Here is a 9,221-nt window from a genome sequence, read left to right on the forward strand (position 1 = left end):
CGACGGTTCATCGTGGCTGCGCGTTCTGGCGCTGCGGCAGCGCGCCGCTAATGACGCAGCGGACGCCGTGTCGTGTGTGCTGGCCCGTCGCGGCGCCTCCAGGGAGCGCGCAGGGGGTCGTTCGTTCGCACTCCGTGGGGCCCGGGACACGGCGGCGGCGCTCCGTGTGTGTAATGGTCCCTCCGGGAGCCGGCGCGATGTCCGAGAGCCAGGCACGTGCGGTCGCTGCAGAATTCAGGCCACCGCCACACATCGATCTGCGAGGCACGGCGTACCGCGCGGTAAACTGATACAGGGTCACTCAGAGCTGGTCTCCAATCTGACCTCACACTAAGACACATTTGGCAAATACATGGAAGGGAGAATGCGTTTTGCTTGAAATTTTTCCCTCTGCAAAGTTTGGCACGTACTACTGTTTGCACAATTTTTTGCTCTTAGTGTTACGAAAACTATGTGTCAGGTCAGGAGGATACGTCAGTATATACTAACGGAAAAAATCGCAGCACCAAATAAAAAAGAATTAATGTAGAGAAATTACTGCAAAACATTTGTCTAGACAATATAGGTTCACCATTATTGAACTATGTGAAAAAAAGTAAATTAGTTAAAAACTAATGGCTGCACACACTTTTTTCAACGATTAAACTACAATAATTTTTTCATAATGCCGGGCTACAGCCATAATATTATATTTCTTTAGTCAGTACCGCCATTTGACTGTTGTTTATCTACAGTGCTACATTTACTCTTAAACAATCATGATTTCGGCTTCAAAGTGGCATTATCAACTGTTTTCTGAAAGCAAGTTAGACAATAACAGTGAAATACATAACAAGTGATATAACCGTATAAGAATGCATATATGTAACGCTTACTTATAAATTGCCTAAGGTGGTACACTGTTGTATTAAAATACACTATTAGACATATTGTCTAAGAGCCGATATTCTTGGCAGAGCCTACTGCTTTGTTTCATAACTCAATACACCATCTTGATTGACTGACAGTTGGCTAAGTGTCAAATTGTCTTGATCAAAGAAATTCCTGTTACAAGCAGGTGACCTTTTTTTTACTTTTTGCACTCGGTGTCCGCAAGGATAGGAAATGTTAGTAGTCATTTATTTTCTTTGGTAGCTGTTATATCTTTGCAGTTTATCTTAGTATACAATAAAGTTGCCTGCTCATAAACATAAACAGTAACAAACCTCTCGACTGGTCCCGGCGGAGGTTCGAGTCCTCCCTCGGGCATGGGTGTGTGTGTTTGTCCTTAGGATAATTTAGGTTAAGTAGTGTGTAAGCTTAGGGACTGATGACCTTAGCAGTTAAGTCCCATAAGATTTCACACACATTTGAAACCTCTCGATAATATTTGCTGCATCCATAAATATTGCAGTCCAGCTAGTCATTGACGTTGTTGACTCTTTACATTACGTTAAATTTAAATGTGCTGTTTAAGATGAAATCTTTTGATTATTTTATTTGCTTAAATGCTTTTACGTACATGACATGTTTCAGATACCTCTGTTATTTGCACTTATTCCTAAGTAATGGTACACCACATATAACAGGATTTACACGCCTGATGATATGTACATCATAAATATCACTTCAAACCTCACTGGTTAATCAGTGAGTGAGTAGAATAAGTAATTGCACTGTATTGTATTAATTCTGAATTGAGGCAAAATTACACAACTTAGAGTTAGCCATGTGTTAATTTCACGTACAAAGCTGTATATTTACCGACTAAAATGTACTTTAAACAACGTCAATTACTAGCTGGTCTGCTATATTTATGGCTGCAGCCAATATTATCGAGAGGTTTGTTACTATTTATGTCGTCTATCACAAAGCGAAAAAAGTGGTCCAACTAAAACATTCATATTTCTTTACGTACTACACGAATATGTAATAAAAAATGGGGGTTCCTATTTTTAAAAAAACGCAGTTGGTATCCGTGTGATCTATGACAGCGCAATCTAGCGGGCTAACCATAGCGCCATCTGGTTTCCCCCTTCAAGCTAGACAAGTTTCGTTCTTTGTAGTTTTTTCGTTTGACGCTTATTTCGTGAGATATTTGGACCGGTCACTATCAATGGACCACCCTGTATAGCACTCTAACTGCATGGCTACCAGCTCTGAGTAACATCCGACCTCTCGTCCTCGATGATTAGATGCTGTCCTGAAGATCTGGACAAACATTCAGAAGAACCCCCAGCTACCCGTACACAGCGATAGCAGAACATCAGCTTATGAAATCAAGAACTGAACAACATCTTGAGGCCTCCGACTTTAACATCAACGAAGTATGGAGAAGTCAATGGGAAGAATCGTCAGTGTTCAACGGTCATCTGGTTGAAAAGCCTTCCACGAGAGTTCCAGGTTTCACACTTCCCAGACGCCAGTGGAGAACCATCAGCCGCATCCGAACAGGACAAGGGAACTGCGGATATCTAAAGCACAAATGGGGATGGGCAACATCTTCAAATTGTGACTGTGGAGCCCTGCAAACAATAAATCATATTGTTGGTGAATGCCCGAAACGAGTCTTCGGGGGATCAATAAATGACATCCACCATGCATCACCTGAAGGGCGCAAGTGGATCAACAGATTGGACTTAGAAATCTAAGAACTTGTGTAATGTGTACATAGTTGTTGTTGTTGTGGTCTTCAGTCCTGAGACTGGTTTGATGCAGCTCTCCATGCTACTCTATCCTGTGCAAGCTTCTTCATCTCCCAGTACCTACTGCAACCTACATCCTTCTGAATCTGCTTAGTGTATTCATCTCTTGGTCTCCCTCTACGATTTTTACCCTCCACGCTGCCCTCCAATGCTAAATTTGTGATCCCTTGATGCCTCAAAACATGTCCTACCAACCGATCCCTTCTTCTAGTCAAGTTGTGCCACAAATTTCTCTTCTCCCCAATACTATTCAATAACTCCTCATTAGTTGCGTGATCTACCCACCTTATCTTCAGCATTCTTCTGTAGCACCACATTTCAAAAGCTTCTATTCTCTTCATGTACATAATTTAGTATAATACTTTGGACATTTGATTCTGTACCTGTATTTTGCTTGTCATTTCTCACACTGTATACTCTTAAAATTACGTATTTGATCCGAGCTCTGTATCATCATACGATAAATAGTAAAGATAACCTACTAATTTACGTTTACGTCACAGATCTCCTTCTTGGTGTAGCGATTTTTTTTTCATCAGTAAGTTTTCAAGAGGTGGTGCCCCACGGCTCCTAAATATTTGAAGAACCTCGTGATTACCGCCAAGAGCTACTGATAAAATTTGGTTATTTACCAAGCAGTTTCGGTCCAAGGATCATCATCAGGTCCATGTAAAGCATTTACAATGTCATATTAGGCGATATAAAACAATTGGCATCAGATAACAAAATCTGCTAATTCGTCGCTGTTGTCACATGGTAATATATCTGATGCCAAAGATTTCATATCACTTACTATAATGCTGTAAATGCTTTTAAATGACATGATGATAGTCCGTGGACCGAAACTGGTTGTTAAATGAAGTAATTTAGTCAGCAGTTCTTTGGGGGGGGGGGGGGGTATCATGAAGATCTTAAAATGTGACTGTTGATACACATTTTAAAGTGGGTTATGGTCCGTAACAATTACACAACAGATTAACAAGAAGTTACTGGCTTTAGCCGTCACCGGACGTCTTGAAAACATTAGGGTGAAACAGTTGTTAACTCACAAGCATATTACCTCATCTTATGGTCTGCAAAACGTAACTTCGTGGAAAGGTTAGCAACAAAATAAGCCCACGCTCGATTTAAAATGTACAACCCAGAGTCGCATCTTCAGGGCTTCAGTTTTTATGCAAGGACCTTCAATGACTACGAAGTCTTTCGCGACGGACGAAGATGACGGAGGTAGTCATCGAAAGCTTGGGATTTTATCCAAATTTGACGCGGCAGGTGAACCGAGAACTTTTTATGCAAGGACCTTCATTGTTTGGCAACACGTCAGGAACGCGTATCTGCGAATTTTGTTGATTTTCTTTCTATGTGACATCACAATGAATCTGTAGGACTATTTAAAAATTTGTTACATATCTATGTTAATAAATAAACGTTTTGGTTTATGAGTTTGTTATATAGTTGTTCTTTTTTATGCTAGGGGCGAAGAGATGTTGATGAAGTCGTGGGTAATCGTTTGAGAAGATTAGACATGTTTCGTATTCAGCTCAGATTTGTTGCTCATGGGGGCAGATGGATGTTAAATTTGTCAACCATTTCAATAAACAGTTTAAGAAGTTAAATGTGAGAACATCTTTCTCGTAGTTAGCGATCCATCGAAATTTTATGATCCTGGAAAGTTTCATGTTTCGTTGTACAGAAAAATCCGGAGACAACAATGAAAGTCCGAAGACAAGGAAGCCAACATATAGAAGCACCTACGTGCCAGGTACAGAAACTACTTAATGCCAGCTTGTCCACTTTTAAAATTCTGCAAACTGGCATACATGTGTAGTTAGATTTGTCAGTGGGGATCCGAACTTTTATTAAAAGTGCTGTGCCACATTTGGAGCGTGTATTAAACAGTTGCTGGACATACTGCTTAGCATTAACAGTTTGGTGAAAGAATCCTGTTACTATACGGGCAACAGACTCTGAGCACAGAACACGCCTTGAGTTTATGTACTGGCACATCGGAGTGCTAGTAGGGATTTCCTGACAGACAATGGCACATGCTCTATAAGTGCACGTACCCTGAATGGTTGAATCTGACCTCATCTGAATTAAGAACTGAATGTCCGAAAGTCTTGATTCCACTTCATCCAGAAACCACCAGGAGAAGTCAACACGCGGAAGTTCGTCTGGGTGCTTCAACTCATGCACAACAGTAAATCTGTAAGGAGAAACTTGCAAGTCTTTTTCAATAACGTTTCGAAAATATGATCTCTAACTTCTCACTTGCACAGATCAACGGGGTTGGTATTTCGCCGGAGTTTGTTCCAGGCTTTCTTTCACTTGCGTAATTTTTTCTAGCGGTTGATCCCTTTTCCGATCGTTACGGTTTTTATTCGCTACAAGCCCGTTCGCACCATTTTGCAACTACGTTTTGTCCTGCTGGAGGTTTTACCCAAACCACTTCGAGTCCCCAACTTCTGAGCAAACACTTTCGCACACATTTTCCACTAGTTATACTTTGCATATGCGCTGTTTTATGGACTGATGACCTCAGCAGTTAAGTCCCATAGTCCTTAGAGAGAGAGCTGTTTTATGTTGCACCATGTTGTGTTCCATTGAGCTTGTCCCTATACTCGTCTGCTCCGCTCATGCAGTTACACGTAATGGCACAGCGAAGAGCTTGGTGTCGAATCCAGATGTCAGAGTCACCAAGGTGACTTACGACATAGGATGTGGTGTAGTTCGAAGAACGAGGTAGCATGACAAAGTTGGCCCGCCCGGCTAGCCGCTCGGTTTAACGCGCTGCTTCCGGAGAGAAAAGACGAGCCGGTCTTCGGCACGAATCCGACCGGCGGATTCAGGCGTCAGGCGTGCCGGCCAGCCTGTGGAAAGTTTTTAAGGCGATTAGCCAGTTACCCCGGCGAATGCGGGCTCGTTCCCCTTATTCCGCCTCAGTTACACTATGTCGGTGATTGCTGCGCAAACGCTGTCTCCATTTACGTGTACATCGTAACTACTCTACCAGGCAAACATTTGGGGTTACACTGGTCTGGTATAAGATGTTACCGGGGGGGGGGGGGGGAGAGGGGGGGGGGTTCAACTGGGGGCCGAACCCCGCACTATAACCTTGGGTTCGGTGTGGGGCGGCTGCGGGGCGGCGGTGGGGTGGGTGGACTGCTGTGGCCTGTTGTGGGGTTGTGAACCACTGTGGGCTACGACGGGACGAAGCCTCTCCGTCGTTTCTAGGTCCCCAACTTAATACACAATACACACACAATGACAAAGTTGGTACCTCACGATGGAATCGCAACTAAGCGCAACCACAGCCAGACCCTGCGAGGAACGAGATACGTCGGCACAGACACACCCTCATGAATTTCCATACGCCGCCGCGGTGTGCCGTTCAACCCACTCTGCAATCATTCCCGAAGACAACTCACTACAGAGGCAGTACCGCGGGAGTAGTCTTAGACAGAGCAAGGTAGCAAGGTCTATAGTCAGCTGTGCATTAAGAGAAGAGACTATTATTCCGTACTGTATAAAGTGATACGTTTGTGTTTGTTGACAGTAACAAATACACGTAGACAGTGCTGCGAACATGGATTATTTCAAAGTAAATACTTCATCTTGTTCAAATTATAATGAAGTGATCTAATATTTTCGTATAGTGTTGTATCCTCTCGACCTTCTCTAGAGGGTAGTCGAAGAACACACTACAACGCCGACGAGTGTTTTTTCGTCTGGCGCAACATAAGAAGACAGCAGTCAGAAAAGCAGGATTTGAATCTAAGCGAATGGTGTTCAAAAGTCCGATGAAAATCTTACATATTGCATAACTTTTGTCTGGCTGCTCAAAATACCTGGGGTTATCAATGCATACCTTTTCTAGTCCGTGATTCCAAATAAAAAGTGATGACCATGTGCCTGACAACTGTCATTGCCTCCGTTCGCAGAGATCTGCACCACTGCTACAATCTATCAGTCTTCTGTTTACATTTCGACTTGCTGATGGACGCTGTAGGCAATTAGTGTAAACAGTGAAAAAGTGGAGTTACAGGAAAAAAGCAAAAACAAAATATGACAGGTGCTTTTACGGAAACAGAAATATGTTATTCACAATCCCTCCACATGATCGACTGATGTTTTTCTATCCTGCGCTGTATTCGTACAGATACGGATGAATTTCCAGAGCCTATTTTGCGTATTAAGAGCGAACGAACTGACCTGAAGGAAATGTGTTCCATGTAAAATCACATCACTTACGCTGCACAGTCTTCTAAAAAAAATAACGGGGGTTAAGAAAAGATTGTCAGTGTTGGCAATGGGAAAGCGTAAACGACACGTCAAGCGCAGTGATGGCAACGCAAACCGGCTTGGAAAGTACTCATATGAGTGAAGCGAACTGACCATTGTTAATGAACCCAACTACCCACCACAGAAAATGCTGGAAACTGTGACTTAGTTGTGCCAATAGGTCGCTGTCACATGTCTGCGTTTGCACATATCCCACATGATCTTTACTCCGTTTTGGGTGTAGATGTTTGTAACCCACATTGCTCATAAAATTTTCCGAGAAGTGTTATATCTTTGGTAAATATGACTAGGGAATCTGCAAAAGCAATATAAATTATTTTGGCTCCTTTACTTTGGTCGTAGTTTTACTCGACGATCCGTCCCAGCTTTTGTAGCGCCTTTTTTCATTGGAATGAATTTCTTTCCCAGATGCAGTGAAACAGCTTGACTCATTATTTGAAATGATTTCCAAATTTCACTTAGAAATTCCGCTTTATATTTAGATCAAAGTGTCATCAACAATAAATTCATACAGTGTTGATCTGTTTTATATGTACAGGGTGAGTCACTAACTATTGCCACCAAGAATAACCCAGAAAGTATGATAGGAGCTGAAAAGTTTGTGGGACAAAAGTTGCATGAGACAGTGGGGGCCATATTATGGTTTTTTATTGCTAGGTGGGGTCACGTCAGAGATATGAAGGTCAACCTTTTTTTCTTTTTTTTAATGGGATACTATAATTTGGTACTTATTTCCTGATAGCGGCTATCGAGATGCATCTAATGATGTGTAATAGTAATCCAATTATGTGTAACAGTAAGGTCTTTGAAGGTCAACGGAGGTCACAAAGGTGACATGAACTCCATTTACAGAAGGTGTTATCAATGCAGTGCTGCAATCTTCTTATCATGGATTGAGTGGTATTCCTTATCACATTGGCACTTATCGAAGCACATGCTCTGACAATCCTCTCTCGCATATCTTCAGGTGTAGTTGGAACGTCTTTATAAACGAATCCCCACAAGAAGCCCCTCTCCTCACGTTCGGTCTGTGGAATCGATTCGTCAGTATTTGATGTGGTTTATGAAATATATAAAGCGGTAACATTAGGTGACTCACCCTGTACTCCTGGAAATGGAAAAAAGAACACATTGACACCGGTGTGTCAGACCCACCATACTTGCTCCGGACACTGCGAGAGGGCTGTACAAGCAATGATCACACGCACGGCACAGCGGACACACCAGGAACCGCGGTGTTGGCCGTCGAATGGCGCTAGCTGCGCAGCATTTGTGCACCGCCGCCGTCAGTGTCAGCCAGTTTGCCGTGGCATACGGAGCTCCATCGCAGTCTTTAACACTGGTAGCATGCCGCGACAGCGTGGACGTGAACCGTATGTGCAGTTGACGGACTTTGAGCGAGGGCGTATAGTGGGCATGCGGGAGGCCGGGTGGACGTACCGCCGAATTGCTCAACACGTGGGGCGTGAGGTCTCCACAGTACATTGATGTTGTCGCCAGTGGTCGGCGGAAGGTGCACGTGCCCGTCGACCTGGGACCGGACCGCAGCGACGCACGGATGCACGCCAAGACCGTAGGATCCTACGCAGTGCCGTAGGGGACCGCACCGCCACTTCCCAGCAAATTAGGGACACTGTTGCTCCTGGGGTATCGGCGAGGACCATTCGCAACCGTCTCCACGAAGCTGGGCTACGGTCCCGCACACCGTTAGGCCGTCTTCCGCTCACGCCCCAACATCGTGCAGCCCGCCTCCAGTGGTGTCGCGACAGGCGTGAATGGAGGGACGAATGGAGACGTGTCGTCTTCAGCGATGAGAGTCGCTTCTGCCTTGGTGCCAATGATGGTCGTATGCGTGTTTGGCGCCGTGCAGGTGAGCGCCACAATCAGGTCTGCATACGACCGAGGCACACAGGGCCAACACCCGGCATCATGTTGTGCAGAGCGATCTCCTACACTGGCCGTACACCACTGGTGATCGTCGAGGGGACACTGAATAGTGCACGGTACATCCAAACCGTCATCGAACCCATCGTTCTACCATTCCTAGACCGGCAAGGGAACTTGCTGTTCCAACAGGACAATGCACGTCCGCATGTATCCCGTGCCACCCAACGTGCTCTAGAAGGTGTAAGTCAACTACCCTGGCCAGCAAGATCTCCGGATCTGTCCCCCATTGAGCATGTTTGGGACTGGATGAAGCGTCGTCTCACGCGGTCTGCACGTCCAGCACGAACG

The sequence above is a fragment of the Schistocerca serialis genome, chromosome 1, assembly GCF_023864345.2.
Source record: "Schistocerca serialis cubense isolate TAMUIC-IGC-003099 chromosome 1, iqSchSeri2.2, whole genome shotgun sequence".
Lineage (NCBI taxonomy): Eukaryota > Metazoa > Arthropoda > Insecta > Orthoptera > Acrididae > Schistocerca > Schistocerca serialis.